A 21522-nucleotide genomic window follows, 5' to 3' on the forward strand; every position below is an offset into this window, starting at 1 on the left:
TCTTACTGAACCAGTCCTCCTAAATAAAGTGATTAAGTTACCAATTTCATCAATGGAGACAGGTTTCTGTTAAAGTCAAAGGAGTGAGAGTCTGTATTCATAAGAGTAAGATAAAGTGTTGTCAACTGCATTTGGAAAACAGAAGTGAATGGCAAAAACCAACTGACTGCAGCTGATCAGAAAGCTAAAGATGCACTGATTTGTACTGAGGCATCATATCACTAACTGGAGATGACCCAAGCTTTACAAGTTTGGAGATGATGTATCAAATACAGGGAAGTCCACAAGAATTAGTATTACACCTCCCTAAAGTGGTCTTCAAAAACCTGTTAGGAACTCAGCTGTCTCTGATGTATCTAAGTCTGTCACAAAGACTTCTGTGCTCATCACTGGGCCTGTACATGAAAGGAAAAGGTCACAATATGGATTTGTTTGAAATGCTTTTCTCTGCCTGATTCATGCATCCAGGTAAGCCTGGGACATCATGTTGAAAAGAGGTTTTACAAGTGATGTCCTAAGAAATATCAGTGTTGTGCCCGATTTGTTCATTCTGGAGGTACTGAAATACATCAGATTTATGCTTTGCGTGTTCAACAAAAAAGGTTGAATCCTGTCCTCTGCTGTACACAGCAGCTCCAGTGAAAAGTTTTTGGATAAAAGTTCTCTGAAACCGGAGAAAGCATGAATGTCTCATACATATGAATAAGCATTTAGCAAATAGGAACAGCATTCAACAGTGGATATATAGCTCATCTGGAAAATAAAGACTACGTGAAGGACTATATCCAGTGCCCAGTTCTCCTCAAGTCTTTGTAATGTGTCCCCCTTTGTTCCTACTTTTTGCTTAGCTAATATATATTTTAAATTTGTACAATGGGGATTCTGACTGCTAAATGGGCTTTAAGCAATCTTCGTTGGAAAAGCATCCAAAGAAAAATACGGTGGAAGAGTGATTAATCTTGTGGGCTTTACATGCCCCCTGGTGGAAAACTTCCTCAGTGTAGCTGTAAGGATTTCATGCAAAAACATCTCTTGTAAACAGATGTGTCGTTCATGAAACATATCTGAGTCGCATTCTCATTTGAGGCACTGCACTATTATCGGTGTATAGCTCATGAATAAGAACACACAAGATCCCAAGTTACAAATGAGCACCTGGACTCATTTAAGTGCTGCTAGCATGATGTACATTGCTCGTACGGTATAAATTGCTGGCCTAAAATTTCTTGCAGGCAAATGATGCCAAGCTCTTAATATATATAAAATGAACTCTAGTAACTTAAGCAAAATAATCACAATTTTCCCCACAGTCTTTCCAGGATTTCAATCTGGAGGGTTTTGAAGGATACACAATACCTTGTTACAAACCATATAATGTTTTAAAAAGTATCCAACTGACAACCTTGGCTAACATCGTATCTTCTATCTAGATTACTTCAATATGTCATGTCCATATCACACCACTCTGTCCATGGTCCCAATGCCAAGGATTTCTGTCTTGTCCAACCTTTCCATCTGGAAGTAATGAGCTTAATATTCTGGCTCTACCCCCATAAAAGCTATGTCACAAAAAAGTAGCAGTCTTAGGAACTGTTGTATACCCTGAAGACAAATTTGAGATCCACATAGCCTCTCGAAGTTCTACTCAGATTCATTTAAAGACAAATTTTCCACTCGACTCCCATAAGACCTACAGCATACCATAAGACTGTAAGAGCGATTTGACAACCATTTATGCTTAAATCCTGTCCTAGACATGTCAAAGGACTGTGCTTAACAGATAATGAAGGGCTAGGTTGTTCCCTTGGGGCAAAACACATTGTGTTATAAGATTTGCTCTTAAGATGGCTATTCTTTTCATTGCAATCCCTCTGAAAGCCTAAAACACAGGAAAGAGAAGTTCTTTGTTTTCAAGTCTTTTCTCGTCTTGTATAAAGTGAACGAAACCTCTCTGGGAGCTCATTATATGTATGGAGAAAATAACGAGGCAGGTATGCCCACCAGCTTGAGCTTTAGCTCTGGCTCCACATCGTCAGCACAGCCTGGTGGTGCATGAGAGCTTCAGCCGTGCTCCCTCCACTGCTGCTGTGGGGAGGGAATCGAGACCTGTTCTGAGGAGGGTCCGCTTTAAATCTCCTCGCTCTCCGTTTTCTTTCTTTTATCACAGGGTGAGAAGGGTGGGACATCAGTCTGAACAGAGGTTTTATAAGTGATGTCCTAAGAAATGTCAAGAACTACCATAACATTGACTGTGAGTTGGTTTAGTTTTCTTATAAGCCATTTTTTGTCTCATTTTCTAGTATTATCAGCAGTTTGCAAAAACTGGAATCCTGAGCCAAAATGTGACAGCATTCCTCAGACGCCTCACCCAGGCTGCATAAATTTACAGAGGGACATTTATCTCACCTACCTTATGCACCTCTTTTAGGATGGGATGAATCTTCCATTGGAAGTGCTTCTCTCCCTATATTAACTATACACAAAGATAGCCTTGCAATAATATTTAAACAACTAAAATAAGGTGATATCAGTCCCATTTTTTGATGCCAGGATTAAAACCAGAAGTTGTTGAGTCAGCATTTACATCTGTCATATCCTTACACAATTATAAGCACTTATTTTCTAATTGCTTGACTATTTTAATTGCATCTAAATTGAACTCTTTAGCATTTAATTGAAACGTCATTCAATGCCTCTCAAAATAGAAATGAATTTTAAGAATATTCTCTTACTCTTCACTAGTAAGATGTGCAGGTGCAGGTGAATTAATCATATGTTCTTAGAATCACTACTGTGTTATTGCTGGCCAGAAAAAGATGAAGAATTGAAAAATGCAGTTGTTCTGAAACCAAAATACTTTGCACAGCCCTATCAGATTTGCTGAAATTAAAGTTTGGCAGATAGGAATATTCTGACATTGCCAAAATGTCCTGTTTTATAATTTTGGAACCAGGCATCTAATATTTCCTTCCAAAATAGTTTTTCTTGTTTAATGTTCTTATGATGTGTTTCATTTTGTGTTCTCAATACAATTAAAAAGTCAACCATAATCAAATGTTTCTCTCTGAGACATTTCAGTTGATACGAGACATTTTTCTTAAAACTTTCTCTTCCAGATAATTTTGAAATTTTCGGAAGTTGTGCCTAACTGGCCTAAGACCAAATCTGAAAATCCTCTGCAAATTTATTTTCTACATAGAATATGATTTATTGTTGATTTTCCACCAAGAGTGTGTCAGTCATAAACCTCTTAAAAAGCTGAAAGGAAAAGAGATTCACTGTTCCTCAGAGAGGACTTCACACTTACTGGGCCAGGACTTAAAAATCTGTTTCCCCAACTGCAAGAATACTTTGTACCAAAACACTTTTCTTTAAGTGACGCTGAGGAGAAATTGGTGGGGTTTTTTATGTCACCTTGCAAAATTTAAACTGGTTAGAGGACATAAAATGAAATATTATCATCTCTGAAAATACAGCTGTGTTAGTTTAAAACATTAAAATACCTCACTGGTTAAAGTTCATGGTTGCTCTCATTTGCCTCTGTGAAGGGCATGTTCAAGAAACCAGAAAGGAAGTATTTCTACATAGCTATAGATTCAGAGGCATCAGGCTTTATAAGTTTATTTATTAGCATCAGTCTGTGTAACAGCGTCTTCAAATACAAATTTGCTATAAGGAGCCAGATACCTCAGCCTATTGAGTTCATTTTGTGCTGCTTCTTAGCTCACTTCATAGCAGTGGAAAATGATGTGTACCATCTGGAGGTTCCTCCTGAATATTTCCTCTGCGAAGATGGGCTCTCTGGTTGCTGTAAAGCCAGCAGAGATGTCTTCGCTATCTGTGACACCTCTGCTGTGCTGCCTGGCATGAGGCAAAGGGGTGTATTTACAGAGAAGACAGAGAATGGGGAGAGAAAAACATTTTCGCTGCTTGATTTTCACAGACCCTATGAGTTCAATTCACGGGCAATATTTTAAAGCATTTCTCAGCAGTGTTTTGTTCGAATGCTGGTGGTTCTGTAGAGCTGACCACACTTTTCAGCCACTGTCTCCCCTGCTTTCCTCATTAGCAGGCTAGAACTCAGCCCAGACTTGCTCCCTAGCACTTAGACATCTTTGGTTTTTGCTGCTCTCCAGGTCACCACTTAGGCTCTCCTCCTGAGTGTGGGTCGACACAGGTGATTGACTCCTACACTGAGATGTCACCCTGACTACAGCTGGACTCTGAGGGAGACAGGCACCTCCCTGTGAGGTCCTCTGGCAGGCTGAGCTTAGTGAAGAAGGCTCCTATTGCTATAGCAGCTCCCGCTGCATATGCAGCTCCCTGCCTTTGACAGCTATTTAAGGTTTCCTTTACTCAAACCACTCCAAAATCTACCATGTCAGCAAAACCCAAGACCTTTAGCAATCAAGCAATCCTTCCCTCCACCCACAACACACATATTCACATGCGAACAAACAATGTTTAAAAAAGGCCAATTTCAGCTTTTATTTAATGTCATAATGATCTGGTCGTGTGCTGAAAATCCATCATAGAAGCAAAGAGTAAAACCACTGTCTCTTTCCAAAAGGCTTTATAGTGCTAGCATAAAGAAAGAAATACGGGACAGACAAAGGTGGGAAGAATAAGGAAATAATGAGGCATCCTTAGTTTTTGTGAAATGCATTAGCATCATCTCTAAAAACTGAGCTAAACTGTCCTGCTTCGTTTGGCCTTCCTACCTGTATGTCTGTCTTTGCTGGAGTTCAATTTTGACAATGTTCATGCTCTGCATTTTTATAATAGTGAATTAAATGACCCTGAGCACAAATGTGTTCAGGATTAAAATGGTTTGTTTTAATGATTGCAACTATTCTGAAGGTGGCTTGAGCGTTAGGATGATCGTTACACCAAACTGCTTGAAGAGCAAGCAGCTACCTCTGATTGTTCTTCTGATATCCAATTATTTGTCCACAGGTCATATAAATTCATATTGCTAAGCAGGTTACTTTTATGTACTACTGTTGAAATCTGAATACAACTGCTTTTCAAGTTTCATCTAATTTTTCAAGACTGTCTTTCAGAGGAAATGGAACCTAATGTGATTTAACTGTTGGGGGAGGTAGAGGGGGGTTAAATTCAGTCAATTTATGTTCATTATAAACAAATCCAAATTCCTAGCTAGTGGTATGACTAACATATGTCACACACTACAGCATGTCTGGTGTACCCTTTAACATTTTAACAGTCCATCAGACATTAATGTGACTTAAACATCAAAAACAGGTTCATTTTGCCATTAATATCCTGAAACAAGAACATCTAATATACACATCCTGAGATTTAATCTGTAAACATAACCAAAAATGTCTGGATGAAGGGGGCTTGTTTATATTTCAGTAGTGCTACTTCCATGAAGCATGTGTCTGCTATCTTTAGTATGCAACTCTAGCATCCTACCATTGAGAGAGCCCTAATGTCTTTGATACTGTTAGGGAGACTTATAAGTCTTCTTCTGACATACCAGTCCCTTTGTAGATCCCCTAAAGTTAAAGCTACTGATAAACATAACTTGTCTTATAAAGAGGGGAAGAATTTTAAAACCACTTCAAACATGCTCAAGTTTTCCTTGTTCATTTTTCCATGGTGTGAAAGCAGGTTCTGAAGTGAGCTGGAATTAAGAGGACATGCTTCTCTTTGCCCAAGTAATGACTTGTTTAATAAACAAGAAGGGAAAAGGAGAAATGTGAAGATTCGTGCAGAGTGACAAAATAAGAATATCTAAGGAAAACATAATAAAATGCAAATGAGATTTCAGTCCAGTCAAATCCCTTTGTTTATTTTTCTATCAGTATTCAAATACTTGGTTCTTGCATTGATGAATGCTCAAGGAGGTACATTTCTTAGGACTCAATGTGGGACAAAGCATATGTGCACTAATAATCTCCAAACACACTGTATCTATCAACTCTGTTAGGAGTGAGTAAAGCCACTACAGTCAGGAAGACAATGAGGAAAAAAGAGAAGAAAAAAAAGAATAGTTATACTGTTTGATATCTGCAAGATTGTTTAATCCAGCTCTTATGTAGACAAAACCACAATGTAATTGCTATGGAGTGAACTGCATTAGCAACTAAGGCCTTGGAAAACCAGCCAGATACATTCAAGGTCTGAAGTACAGATGAATACTTCAATGCAGGCATGTCTTAAATCAATCATTGCACTGGTGGAATTTGTCAACAGCATGATTTTTTGAAGAAAAATGCAGATTCATCTGAACTTTTTACACCAGTGCATGTGTTTCCATTAAATTTTTGTCAGGATGGTTTTGCAAGCTGAGGCTGGAATTTCTCATCAAAACCAGGCAGAGAGAATCCCTTCTCAAAATAGCTAATGGCATGGGAAACTCCTTTGGCATGGAAGAACAAGAACAAGGACTTCACTATGGTCTCCCGAGCAATCTTATATATGTGAAACAGGGCCAGGGCAAACCTGAGCACGGGCAGATGATTGTCAGTACAGTTAAATTGTTAGCATGGTCCTTGGCAATAGTTTGGCCTGGGCTAACTACCTCTCTCCCAAAAAAGTCCCAGCACAGCTGAGGGTATAGTTTGAGCCAGTATAGATGCAGTCAGCATGTTTTTGGGGGGTAAAAGTAATTAACTGTGTCAACACAAACCATGCAAGCTGGCTTCAGGGCAGACAGCAGTCCCTGGGCAATTTCATTTACTAGTACAGCTGCAATACAGTAGTCCCTGTGAGCACATGGGGGAGTTATAAGATACTAGGGGAAAAGACTTTTTCACATGCATTTTTGCTGCAAATTTTTCTGGAATGGTCTCAGCATTGTCCCAGTGTAGGCTGAAAATGATTTCTGAAAGCATGACTTTTTTGCAAAATAAAATTCTTGTTTTCTGGCCAACTCTAGTACCAATTTGACAATATTGACATAGAAACTAACAGAATTTATATTAGTGAAACCCCTAGTGTGGGTACAGTTATGCATATTCTGTAGTGCCTCAACATTAGGGGTTCACTCAAATTTCTCACTCAGATTCTATGTCAGGGTTTTTTTCATGTCCTTCTCTTTCAACAAATGTAGCATGACCACCCCCCCCCCCCGCCCCGGAACTGAGAGGGAATAAGAGATGGATGAACAAAGGCAGCATGTCTAAACACCTGTATATGCTGAACACACACAACATTCAAGACATAGATACATATATGTTGCTCTGATGACGTTCTAGTGGTTGATAAAACTTAGGGCATAAGGAACACATTGATAATTTATTTTAGGAGATAGTGCTTTACTCATCTATACCATGAAAGCTGTGCATGTAGCTTTGAAACATAAACATTCATCTTTCTATGTGTAGATGTCTGAGCTTGCCAACTGAGGACACTAGTCTTCCAACTTCAGGTAGATGTTGAAAATGCTGTAAGAACAGTTTAGAAAATGGTCATGCATCCACAGGTCTACACTTAGAACTCAAAGTTAGATGGGATTTTTCACATCATGTCATGTTTCCAAACTAGAACAATTGCCTTTCTAGTAAAGATCTGTGGATGCATTCTTTGAGGTTTTCAGTCTTCTTTGCGTAGGAAGATTTCCTTTTTCAAAGATAAATCCTGGAGAATGAGAAATACAGTGACGGAAGGTAGAGAGGAGTGGTCTGAAGAAGAAGCCACAAGTTAGAAGGATGCAGATGTATACTTAGCTGAGATAACATGATGTTCTTATCTAGGAGCAATGCTAAAACCTGAAGTGAGCCACTGAATACACCTGAGAGAGTTTTTGCAGTTAGTGATGTTTGTCTTTATATAAGCATAGACTATGAGACCCTTCTTGCATCAGTGCATCCAGTCCTTTGTGTAATCACCAAGTTTCGCCTTAAAATTAAGTTTTTTTCAGCGTGACTCTTCTAAGTTCCCATAAGATATTCTTATGCTTACTGACTTCATTTGCAGAGCTCTGTAACTATTGCACATTTTGTGTAGGATAGATGATCTTTACTTCAATTTTCAGTTTCTGGAGATTTGTTGCTCTGTTTTAGCTTCCATTAAAAAGCAGTGACTGTCCTCCCCGTCGTATGAGAGGAAATAAAAAATATGAATAATGAAGCAAACAGCATTAATTATTTTCTTGCTCTCTCCCACTTTTAAAGCTAATTGCATGATGTCTGAGAAGTTGACTCACGTTCATTGAACACTTGGACTTAAAAGTGCACAGTTACAGATACTTCCAACAGGCTATTGTCTCTTTCTCTTTTATTTTATTAAGATCAATAAAAATTAGTCACCGTGACTTTGTGTCAACATTTAATTTCTAAACAAATGTCCATGCAGAAATCAGGTCCTCCACAGGGATTATATATTGTGAAACATCATTCTTTCCTTTCATTTTAGATTACTTGTGTTCTGCCTTACAGTCAAAATGAAACCTAGTTTCTCTCCTTTGACCACATCTCAATGTGGATAGTACGAAGCACTAAGAGCTTTCCATTGCTGTGGTATATGCTGTTAATTGCTAACATATTCTGCCACATCATTTTTCACAGTATTGGAACTTTTTAACTGTACCACAACTCAACAAATATTAACAGGACCAGACAAGTCTTGGAAGATGGTACTGCTAGTATTTCCTTCCTCCTTTGGTTCCCACTGAGCAGATGTAAATCACTTTGGGACTGCATTTCAGTTCTGAAACCTGTTTCAGTTTTCCTCAAACATAATTGGAGGTCATGTGGAGTTTTCTTTCTTTCTCAAAAACAGCAAAAAAGCCAGTCTGAGCTTTAATTACCAAGAAGCTCTCCCCCACAGAATCCACTTAGGCAGATACATTGTAGGAAATCCATGAAAAAACACAGCCCCCAATTTTTACTGAGAAACTAGACAAAATTGTAACTGGCAAATACTTAGCCTCTCAAGACCCTGACCACATGTCCTGCCCTTGTTCCCTTTGGCAGTTTCTCTTTCAAGCTCTCTTCAGGACCTGGGCTGTCTTGGGTGATGCATTCTGCACTGAGCCTTCATAGTAGGGCATGATCCTCAGGAGGGCCCTTGAGTACTCCTAAGATTCAAACAAATGATTAATAAAGAGCAGATCCCAGGCTGCAAATTGCATTTCATTCACACCATTCAGATCTTGCTCCCACAAAAGGAGCTTGTCTACATTCATTTGGTGCAAAATGAGGGATGGACTCAGGTTTCATGAGTCTAAAACCAGAGTTTTCTTCCTCCATTGGGGAATCTAAGTTTTCTTTTGAACAGAAATTTAGATTAAATAAAAAATACTTTGCTTCTTTCACAGCCTTCTTGGCTGGGAGCCAAGGACTCCTCTCTGTAATTCTGGTTTATTCTACTTATTCTTTGCAGGTGGTTTCTTAACTTTTATTTTGCCCTGGGCAAGTGACTGAATATAAGTCTATTTTCCCAAATCCAAAATGAGAATAGTACTGCTTATGACATCTTCTGACCAGCAGTACTGGGCTGCCTAACATCTGAACCAATGCCCATCATTTATATAATACAAAGAAGTAAATAAATATTTTGCTACTTGGTGTGACTTGAAGTAGGATTTTCATTCTATTTCTTATTTCCTTGAGAACTTAAAAATGCATGTAATAATACATTTCTTGTTATTAGTTGAATTAGTTTCTTAACCAGAGACAAAAGACTGGGGCAAAACCAACCAACTAACCAACCAAAAATCCAATACAGTCCCTGCTGCCTCAGGAAAACAGATTTTTCAATCCATTTCCTAATTTTCTTCTAAAAAAGCTGTTACAGAACATCAATGCTTTGGAAGAGTAGGGGAAAGGCAACTAACTTGAAGAGAGAGAGAGATCCATATTAATTTTTTTCATGTAGAAATGTGTCATTTAACAGTCCAATAATTCTTCATCCCTTGAAAAACATACGTAACGACTTTATAGTGATCCAAACTCTTCCTCAGTCTGTGTGTAGAACCAGCTTCATTCTTTTGTGTCTGTTCAGGGCCTTGGAAGATGACTTTTGTTCAAGAAGAGCAGTACACATTGCCAGTGCCCTAATTTTATCACTGCTAATGCAGAAGTGTGGGATATTAGCATCTGTATAACACTGTATTAGGTTGTGTTTCTGCAATATTAGGCTATGTAGCCAGTATTAAAGTGTTTGGATCTAGGGACTTTTCTGGGGGCTGTGGGTTTTTAGACACTTGTAAATAAATAAATAAATAAATAAAAGCTTTTTGAGGCTGGTGTCAGCTTACAATGTAATGTTTTCAAGCATTAGGCAATCTCATCCAAAAGGAGAACTTAAATGCTTTCAACAGCATTGCTAAGCTGAATAATACAACACCTTTCTGTCATGTGTTTCCAAAAGCTAAGTCTTGCTTGCTGTGCAACTTTAGGCAGCAATGAAGATTTTTTCTGTTTGTTTTGTAAAGTTGGCTTTTAAAAAAAAAGCTGGCCAGAAAACAAGAATGTTATTTCAGGGAAAAATTTCAAGGTTTTCACGTTAATTTTTATTCTGATGCAGAAGCAAACCATAACATGCAATTATTTTTTTTTCAAATGAGAACAGGCCACCAGAATAACTGATAGCACTGCAATTCAAGTATTTAGCTAGAATTAAAGAAAGGTTTCATTTTAATTTCTGTCCTGAACTGAGCCACTGGCTTTTGCAGTATAGATCTCATAGACCTCATACTGGATTTGAACACAATTCACCCTTGACTTGGAAGGGTCTGGCAATGAAAATTACTTGGAAATAATAAGCATCTTCTTGTGAAGTTTCAGGTTTGACAAATCATTATTCATAATAAAAAGAATAAAAATCAGCTCCATTCCTTGCTTTGCAAGATTATACATACAGAAGAATGCATAATAATACTATTTTTGAAAGAAATTACACTGAGGTAGAATTTAGAGACTCAGGGTGAAGATTCAGCTTCTTTTCATATTGTACTCGTTTTACAACGCACCAGGAAAAAATGTTACCATAGCAAATTTCACCAGCACTTTTGAGTGTATGAAGTAGATAGACACGATATAACCCTTGTGCTTATCATCTCCATAGAACTCAATTTAACCTTTAAAAAGTTAAAATACTACCTCACACATTCAGCTGCAATAAATTCCTTTAGCTCCATCTTAATTTTCAGGGCTGGCAATACCATGCTTGTGGATATGTTTACACAGAAATAGTCTCAGGACAATCTTCCACACCAAATTTTTTGGTGCAGAAAATGATCAAATATGGGCTGAGGCAGAAGTGGAGCATGCGGAGCCAAAATGCATGAAGAAACTTGGGGTCCACTGCATTGCCACGAAGACTCACAGAAGTGTCTGCCTGTAAGCTGCTTCCCAAAGAGCTGAGTAGGCACTAGGTGCACAGCAGGTTGGCAGGTACAGATTCATTCTTCCGTAGCAAAGTAGCCCAGCAGAAAAGACTCAAGTCCTTTTGTTTGAGAGTAGCATTGCTACATGAGCGCAGGAACACAGACAGCTTTTCTGCTAATGATCCCAGTGCAGAAGCAAAGAAACGTGAAATGGGCTTATTTGGTATCGCTCCAATGAGAAGACAGAAATACCAGCGTTTGCCAAGTGGGAAGGATGAAGTCAGCAGAGAGAGTATTTTGTTTCTAACTTTAGAAGATACTGCAAACAATGGGAAGAGAGAAGGGGGTTGGCTTTTTTAAAAAGAAAACTCTTTAGCATGCAGTTTACACTATTGTAACATTTGCACTTAACGTAGGCCAGCTTTATTTTATTTATTTTTACATGTTTGCTCAATTTCATATGGGGTAAGTAAGCCCTTAAAAATATATCCTCTAGCTTCATGATATATATCAGAGCTGTATAAATCTCCTAGGAGACTTAAACAAAGAGAACCTAAAAAAGATGTTCCTTATTTTGCTGTAGTTCTGTCCATGATTAATGGAAGCCTCTGATGACGACTGCAACTCAGTATATTTCTTGGCACTGTCACTGTGTTTTCCTTTCTTCTCAGCTGGGTCAAGTCACAGTTACTATAAAAAGTAGAAGCACAAGGTTTTTCTTGACAGTTCAGTAATATAAAAGAGGGCCTGCTGCTGTACAGGGTGTTGTTTTGTACATAACTGTGGGTGTTTGTGAGGACATGGTAGAGATTAGAACAAGATAAATAGCAAAGAGAGAAAGGATTCAGATGAACTTTTGCAAAAGCAACTCTGCTCCATTTCCATGCCGGCAACCATTTCTATGAATGGCTCTTTGTACCAGTACGTTAGCAAAAGAGGTCTCTATTTTGCTGACTTCTGTCTCGGTATCTTCCAATGCCCAGGTGAGACCCCTGGTCAGCTCACTTGAGAAGTAATGAATATTTTACCTCAGAAGCTACAGAGGAAAGGCCATATATGAAAAGCTATGTACATAATTTCAGCAAGCAATATTTGACGTAGACTTTGCTAACTCATACCAGCTAATTCTCTTGCGGGAATTTTGCAGAAAATTTTTTAACACCCTGTACTTTAGTGCTTTTTGGTGCTTTAGCTTTGCTGCAGGACTCGTGCATACAGGACTAGAGTGTGGACTAAGTCATGCCTTCAGGCCCCATATAATTTCTGGAAAAGAGAATTAAAACATGAAGAAAACAACAGCTTTTACAGATTTATCCTCACTTTTGAAAATTTACGTAAGAAAAAGTAATTGTGGCTAATGGGTGGCTCAGGCCGTTGTAATGATGCAGAGGCTCTTTTAGCTTGATGACTAAGATCTGCCACCATGTTCTTTCAGTACAGCTCAAGTACCTGGGAATTTTCAGGAAGTCCTAAATCACTCAAGTCTGTTCTCTTCCTGGACCACAAAGCTCTTACACATGCTCACATTTTGTGGAGTCAGAAGAAAGCTAGGAGTCAGTGCATCTAATACTGTTTTATTGCATGGCAATTTAGCTAAATCTTGAAGGCTTCTTGGATATATAACACCTTACTATCACTTCATTCCTTCAAGAACACCTAGGATACACTTACCCTTGTAACCTGAAAAGTGTGCTCTGACCTGGATGGCAACAGGCATGTCTGGGACCCCCCAGACTGTTAAACTCTTGTAGCTTTCAAAGCAAGGTTACACCCACAATGCATATTAGGAGTGGTCCCTGGTCTGTCCAAACCCTCAAGCTGTGCCCAGGAACTGTTTGGGATGGTCCTGGTTGGCCTGTGCCTAAACTGTGCTTAAACGGTGCCATTGACTGTTCTAAGGATTAAGCAATGTTAATGATAAAGATCCAAGACCCTGCCCATCACCTCACACTGTTTAATTTCTACCCATAGCCTTTGAATCTTACTCAGGTCCTCTTATACTTTTTTCCCCTTCAAATAAAGAGGAAAAATCCCCAAACCATACATGTTCTATTTGACAGCTGTACACTGGATTATGTGAAAAGAGAGATGTGCCAGACATCAGTTAACCAAAAAGTCGCTGTCACATTTGTTCTGAAACTGAACTCATTAGGAAGTTTCATATGGCAAGTACCACCATGAAGACACAGCTTCCTTCTCATACCCAGTTCCTTCACATTAAAGAGGGATAGTGGTGGTTTAAACATTTCCCTTTGCTTTAGCCACTTTGAGTATAGGTGATCCACTTAGCACTGTCATTGCAACAAGATTTATTTCACAAATATCTGATCATTCCGTATGTAAACGCAAATTGCTAAAGTGAACGTGCCTCGTAACGGAGACTACAAAGTTCAGCAAGGCACTGGAGCAGGAGGTCAACTGTAAGCCATTGGCAGCTTCTTGTGTGTTCAAAATTTATGCCCATGCTTGAGCGCTTTATTAAACAAGTGCCATTTTTTATTTCATTACCAATGACATTTTTGTTAAAATGCCTATTTGTCTATCCCTCTCTCTCTGTGCACATAATGTTTCATATGGCCCAATTCTCTTGCCTGGTGCTTTGGCTGAACTGCCTTAATGCACGTTTATCCTACTAGATAATAAAAAACTAGCTGGTGAGCAAGGTGTCATTTCATCAGTGATGTCCTATGTCTTCTAAATACAGAGATGCTTAGTTCAGTTTAGGGAAGCACCAGCTTTTATAATTGCAAGAAAGACTATAGTCACCCTTTTAGATTTTATGTTAAAAGATTCCTCTAAGTCTTTTCTCGTGACAAACCAATGGGTTGCAAAAAAAAGTCTCCTTTTTAAAACAGAACATGATAAACAAATGGCTGATTTTAAATTTAGACAGCCTTGGGGTAGATGTGAGAATAAGCTGTGAATTAAGCATCCCTTGACAGATGGAAGTTTGTAAAGTGAGAAAAACCAGACTGACCTTTAGTGCGGTGCTGACAAGTGAAGGATTACACCATCTTTGGTATTAGGAGCCACATATTATGTGTACCTCATCAGAGGGGCATATGTACACAGGAAACCCACTATTCCCTGCCATTTATTAATAGTAATACTTGCTGCAGTCAAAATATTTGGTACATTTAAGGCTTTGAAGGATTAAGGAGCCATTCCCATTAATACTGAACACAGGAAATTACTAACTCTCAGGACAACACCAGGTATGGCAGATGCCAGTTATTTTTGAAAACTGGTTGTGTGATTTCGTCTGGCTTGTGGCTCCAGTTATACACCTGTGTGTGCGGGCACAGCAGGGACGGCGGCTCCCTGGGTGGGGACCGGGAGCAGTGGGGGCTCCCCAGGGCAGCAAGGCAGGACCTGGCAGCCTGTCTGATCCCCCCCCACCAGGAGCAGGGCAGCCGGGGGGCACTGGGGCTGGTGGGAGCTGGAGAATGGCAGTGCTGCAGCATCGCTGGGGCAGGGGCTGGTGACCCCAGGGAGAATGAAATGGGGTCCTGGGCTGTGGGCAGGGTGGGGGGAGGCCCAGGTCACAGATGATCACTGCTGGTATAAGTTAAGAAAACATAGTTATCCTTCTGGAACAAGGAGGACAAGGATTTTTTTTTTTTTTTTTTTTTTTGTCATGACAGTCCTGTCTTCAGACAATGTATGAAACTGTATAAACGGATGTTTAACAGCGCTGGGAATATAGACACTACGGAGCCCTCTGTAAACAAATGTTCACACACTCTTGAGAGCGTGAACCTGAAAAATCACACGTGTGGCACAGCCTGTGCCTCCCTTCAACCTGATGGGTCAGTTCCACACAGTATTCCACAGTTCCCACGTCTGAGAAACGAATCTCCTCTTTGAAGAGGTTCATGTTTCTAAAAGGATCGAAGGTTCCTACTGCAGTCCCAGTAGCTTCGTTTTAGAGGTACAAAAAGACATGTAAAAACTAGCACGGACAAATCTGATTTTGCTTCAATTTCAAGTAAAGTTTAATTCTTAGACCAGAAAAGGATTCTTGAATAACTTCATTTTTAGGGGAAAAAAAAATACAGCATTAGAGAGAAATCCTCTGAAAAATCAGCAGCAACATTCCGTAAGGCATTAATGAGAGGAAAAGAAATACTTCCAAGATATTCCTTCTCATTTTAACAATACCTTTTCTTATCAAAAACTTTCCCCCTTCAAATCTCTCCTTCACTTACTCTACTTATTATGCTGAATATTCCTTCACATTTCCAATTTCATTTTACATGCAAAGACTTTTCATGTATCTTTTCATCTAAGTGGACTTGAGTGTTGCAGCCTTAGGCAGCTGACAAGTTAGATTAGCAGAGATGTTTTACTGCCATGGCTACAATAAATTCCATTCTCATTTTAGAAGTGTCCCTCTGATCCAGGCATTTTTGCAATGATAGCTCTGGGCATGGTGTTACAGATGTTTATTGGCCCTATGAAGTTGGGGGGGCATTCTGTTTTTCAAAGAGAAATTGGAAACAGAGGTGTCAAGGAAAGATGCTCCTATTTGTTTCATTCAGTTGACATGAATGCAATAAAGATCTTCCATCCCAGCCTGTTTCCTCATAAGAAAGGTTTTTTGCTCTTGCAATTCACTATTTCCATCCTGAACCCATCCATGAACCATATGGGCATGTTCACTTCTTTCATGCAGAGCCTTTTCTGTGAGCTTCTGCAGTATTTCAACACTTCTTGTAACATGAAATAATTTATCCTGAAAAATGGGTGGTGTTACTGCAGATGTAGTCACGGTGGTCTTTGGCCTGACATAAAGTGCTTTGGACTGACTGTGTCACAGCTGCAACTGTCTTATTGCCATCAGAAGCTGCTGAGATGTGTGAATGGGCAGTGTCAGATGTTCTCCAGGAAACCCAAGGACATTCAAAAATACTTGGGAATAAGCAATGTCCAATGTCTCCTCTTAGAGCCATTCCATTAAAATACAGGAAAAATCCATTTGGTCATCTCAGGCAAGATTCAGTCTGAGACACTTAAATTCATCATTGGGGTTCAATTCTAGCTAAAGTCCCCTATGGATCAGTTCAGTTGCATAAATATGAGCGCCAAGTGCCATTTGAGATGTTTTAGAAAATCCAATAAATTCTTACAGGGCTAGCAGATATGACACAGGACATATGGGGGACCTACAATCTTCAGGAGCTGCAGCTGGAAGCCAGTGGAAAATGTTAGGGCATCTGAAATGGTACTAGACACACAGATGACTAATGCCATACTGGCATAGTGTCTGGAGGCCAGAGAGATGTGCTAGGGCATCTAAAATGACCCCATATGTCTGCGTTTAGACAACTGAATCACATCCTTCATGCCTGCTTCAGAATGAAATGAATAGCTCTCTAGCCTCCCATTGATGGTGTCAGCTAGATGTCCATGGAGATGCTTACACTGAGGTGTCTTAGCCTATGAGCTGAATTTTGCCCACCTCGTTTCTTCTTCAGCCAGCCTTGGATTTGTCTCTGAAGTTAATTTATTGCAATGTGGTTTTAAGAACTAAGATGAAAACCCATAAAAGAACACAAAATTTGAGTTTCCTTGGTGACTGGGGTAATGTGGCCTAAAATATTAGGGCTCTGTTTTCCTGTGCTTCTGCTCAGCATGACTTTGGTAAATGAAGGCTGCCAAGGGGCTGTCAAGCAGAGCTCCCTACTATTTGGTTTTGTACTGGGGCTCGTGTGTTCCTCTGGTTTCGTCCTGCTATTTTCGATCCTTGCAGGCCTGCATGTCAGATGAGCACAGCCAGCAGCATTCTCTCCCTCCCTGTGACATTGTCCCTGTGCCAGGGCCAAGCGAGGTAGGAGTAGGGGGTGGCAGCACAGGAACCAAGGAACCATCTGTGCTGCCTTTGTGCACATTGAGGGCTCCCACACGGCAAGGAGCGCTCAGCTGGACACATCTGGCTGAAGTCCAGCTCCTTTGAATGGTTCCAGTAACTCACAGGAGTTGGAACACACTGGGGAATCTGGTCCAAGCTGCTCAGCATTTGTGGTTTAATGGGCTAAATTGGACTAGGGAGTGAATGCTTGCTCTAACTGATTGCCTTATTCAAAAACCATCATTTTCAACAGAAATACAGCTTCAATTCACACTTTTTTTCTCTATTTAAACGGAAGTTCATCCCATACAAACCATAAAGACTTGTTGGCAGGCTAGCTTACATATACTCCTTAGCCTAAAAGGACACTGGAATCGGACAAAAAATATATGAAACAACCTATAAATCCCTTTATGCGTTAAACAGTATTCAAGCTTCCCCAGAATGTTAAGTTCTGTTCTGAACAAAGACCTCGAGGCTCTTGTACGTGAACACAACACTTTCCACTTCAACCTCTAAGTCCTTTCTTCTCCATCTGCCATTTTGCCCCGTTGGGGTCTCGTTCACTCTCACTGCTTCTGCTCTGCAGGAAAGAACACACCTGTCTTGAGCAGCACTGGAAATAAGGAGGTTTTAGGACTTTGTGTCTTTTGGTCCTGGAATTACTAAGCCAGTTTCCATTATTTTCTCCTACTGTCTGTCTCCAGTTTCCTCCGAATGCACTGCCTGAAAGAGAAGGAGAGCAGTGGTCATTAACAGGTGTGAAAGTAAAGCAAGGTGAGGTAAGTTTGCTATACCTGTTTATTTATCACTAGGTTGAAGGGCAGATCTCTCAGCAGAAAATGTGGGAGAGCTTTCTTTCATCAATTCCAAATAAATTGGAGACTTTTGTTTCCTTCCTTGTGTCTGTTACACTCATTGTGGATGTAGGCAGCTGGCAACAATCCTCTAGCAAAAGGATAGGAGAGAATGAGATGTACAATTTAAACACACATATACATCCAAAAATATTCACTCACTGCTCTACAAAGGAGAAGTACAATATGAGGGATGTAAAGGATGCTGTTGATGGTAAAGATTGTTTAAGATTTTATTGTGAATGAAACATGGAAAGTATTTTGGATGAAGGACATAGTTATGTTGACTAAAGGCCATGGGGAAAAAATTAGCTCTGGTTCTTGGTGTAGGTAGGTAGGGTTACCAAATTTTTCTCCAGGATTTCCTGCCCAGAAATAATGCCCGTGTGCTGCCCAGACAGTGTGTGGGTATGCAGAAAATCTGATGTATTGGGAATGTATTGGGTTTACTACACACGCACCAAGAGGTGCACACATCTGAATGTCTTGCACGTGATCTGGGGTTGAATTCCACCAGCACAGGACATTTGTCTGGCAGGTGGATTCTGGCAAGTCTCAGAAGCTTGAAATATCTCTCAGATGAATTTTCTGAGCAGAAAAAATTAGGTGCCTCAAGGGAAATCCAGGTATACAGTAACCCCTGCGCACATATGAGCTCCAAGAACAAAATCATGCCAGCATCGATGGTATGTAAAGGCAGTACACGAGAGCTTGCAGGGCTAAGTGAGCTCATCCAGTCCATGGTCTGAGGGAAGAACAAGGCCTGAGTCTGCATTAGAGCCAGATGTGAGAACAACTTGACTTCCTGAAACATTCAGAGCTCTCCCATTCAAAAACCTACATCTTTGCCCATGGGAGAAGAACTGCATCCTCAGGTGGGGTGGCTGCCAGCTGTAGTTGTGGCCACTCTGAGAATCAGCCTGCTTGAGGTTCTGCAAATGCCTGTCCTTACAATCAGCTGTTATTGTGGCCTACCCCTTTCTAACAGATACAGAGTTCATTTTTGTGCCTGTGGATGCTGTTTTGGGTCCAGATAGCAGAATCAATACTGATCATTTTAAAAGGGAAGGGAGTTCCATGCAAAATTAATGTATAAAAGATGCACGTACATGATTGTATAACTACATCCTGCCTTGCTTTCTGATTGCTAAGCATTCAGTATTCTTTACAGGAAATTAATAACTTTACAAAGCAGCTGCTCCATCCACCAGCTTTAAAAAATAATATTGCTGTTGTAAACCATGGATTACTCTTTCTGATAGGGGTAATCCCCTTAAAATTGGCCATTCTGTAGTTTAACGAATTCATCTTTCCTTCAATGTGTTTTGAGCTAAGAACCAAATGGTTAAACGACCATAACCCACCTATAATTTTGGACAAAGTATTAAGAAATATTGAAAAAATAAAGATACCTGCAAGTAGTTTTCTTTAGCCGAAACAATATAGTTTGGATGTTTGAGAGTTAAAGGCATATCCCAGCATATTCTGTCCTTCACATTAACTGTGTAAGGAATCACACATTAACAACCACAGAAAAATCTCCCCATTTATATTTTAAAGCCTTATCACCACTGGGAATATTAGTTTTCCCAAGTTCCAGTGTTTCACGGAGGCAAATTAGTCATTTAGTAGAGCTAAGAGGGAATTGTTCAGTAAAATGTTTTGTGTTGGAAAATGCTGGTTTACGAAAACAGAATCTTTCTATGGGGACAGTGAGAGAAACTAAGGTTAGAAATTCTGCTGAAACCCTCGACGCTGAGAATCATCTGCCCTGTGACTGCAGCACTCACCTGAGAAGCCTGACCACGATGTGTCTCCACTCACAGGGATGCTGAGAGCAGGACCTCAAAGCTGGTTGTTGTGTGGATCAGTAAAGAATCATCACTGCTGGGCTACTCTGAACAGAGTTCATGTGCCTTCTCCTTCCTACGTTACAGTTCTTTGAAAAACATCATCTGAGAAGTTTTAGATTTATCACACAGTGAAAGGAGGGTATTTATTTACTGATTTTTCATCACAAAATTCCCTCATGGCAGGGTGACCCTACCTAGCTCTAACAGCACTCATTGATTTTTGAGTAAGGATTGGCCTTTGAGATTGCTCTTGGCCCTGACCTTTTTGAAGGGTGAACTAATATATGGGTAAGAAAGTACACTACCAGGTTTCCTGGGATCTGGTTTCAGAGAGTTGCTCAGGTCTGCTATATGCTTTCATAATATTACTAGTAAGGGAAATTCTCTGCTGGTACAACTGATGGGAGTCGACAGTTTATTGCTCTTTGCACGTGTCATATTCTTGGTGGGAAATGGTAGGCAGGAGGATGGTATTTGGGCTCAAAAGTGCATTTATAAACTCAAATATGATGCTTATTTCACCACATTTTGGTATACATAAGGCTCATATCTGTCCTTATTTAAGTAAATCCTTTATATATTTTCAAAGTATAAAGCCTTGAAACAAAGGCCAACAACCAAGCCAGTGTAAGTATTTGGAAAGGTTAGTCAACGTTCCACTGTTATCAAGTCTCTTTTCTTGAAAAGCTGTGTAAACAAATGCTATTTTGGAAACTCTCAGCAAATGTCTAACATTTGCATTTATTCACATTTATTTTTATTTGACAGCCTCTCCTAGATTATTGTTGTGTCTGATTCTTTTAAATGTTCAAACTTGCTTGTCAGGAACTCTTCAGTTTGGAAATTTACTGCTTTATGGCCTTTTAGACCCCTTAAATCCCTTACCTAAGTGCTCCTCAAGGCCATGACAAATAAGACACAGCCTTGGCTTTTGAGGGTACTTGTGCATTACAGCCGTGATGCCAGAATGGAGAAAAAACCTGGTGGCTTTTCTGAACTATCTTTAAAAGAATCACTCCAGGAAGAGCCCTGCAGAACTCTCTGATTGTTGAAGGTTTGGCGTGACAGTCAATGATTTATGGTGAAAATGATGACAGGACAATTTTTCCAAACAGTTCAGCAATGGTCTCACTTTATTCCCAGGGAATGTTATTATTGGCTGCACTGCTAAGTGCATTCAATACTGGGACTGATTCCTGGCCCCCAGTCCAAGTGGTGAAGGGTGGTTTGTGTCTATGTTGCTCAGAGTTAGCTCAGATCGTCTGCATCAACGCTATGTAGTACATGGTCCTGGACCTCTGCTGGGCCCCATGTGATTCCCCTGTGATATCAAATCATAACAATCTTTTTGTGTATGGTTCTTAGTTCAGTTCACAGTGTCAGGAATAGTGAGGACTGTGTTACAGCCTGACAGAACTGTGTTTTCTTAGCATGAAACGGGAAGTGTGAACTGAGCTATGGGGTGAGGGCATGTTTGAGGATGCAAAGCCTGGTAGAACATGTTAGAGGACTATGCAAGATGGACAGAGCCAAACCTAATGTGACTTCCTCCACATGACCTTTTGGGAGTTGTTCCCAAAGCTAACCATCCCAACAAATGTATGAGGTTTTGTTTCTCCAGGACGATTGATTCACTTCAGAGGAGAACCTGGGAGCAAA

At 39.9% G+C, this 21522-nt stretch overlaps 1 protein-coding gene across 1 annotated transcript in view; it reads left to right on the forward strand.

Annotated features, from left to right (window-relative positions):
* The first annotated feature begins 3379 nt into the window (after positions 1 to 3379).
* SMC6 (structural maintenance of chromosomes 6) overlaps positions 3380 to 21522 on the forward strand; it is a 411043-nt gene continuing 392900 nt past the window's right edge. Inside the window, exon 1 of the mRNA XM_075497881.1 lies at positions 3380 to 3395. The gene's annotated coding sequence lies outside the window, so the exon portion shown is untranslated. The remainder of the gene's footprint in view (positions 3396 to 21522) is intronic.

The sequence above is a fragment of the Mycteria americana genome, chromosome 3 (assembly GCF_035582795.1).
Source record: "Mycteria americana isolate JAX WOST 10 ecotype Jacksonville Zoo and Gardens chromosome 3, USCA_MyAme_1.0, whole genome shotgun sequence".
Taxonomy (NCBI): Eukaryota; Metazoa; Chordata; class Aves; order Ciconiiformes; family Ciconiidae; genus Mycteria; species Mycteria americana.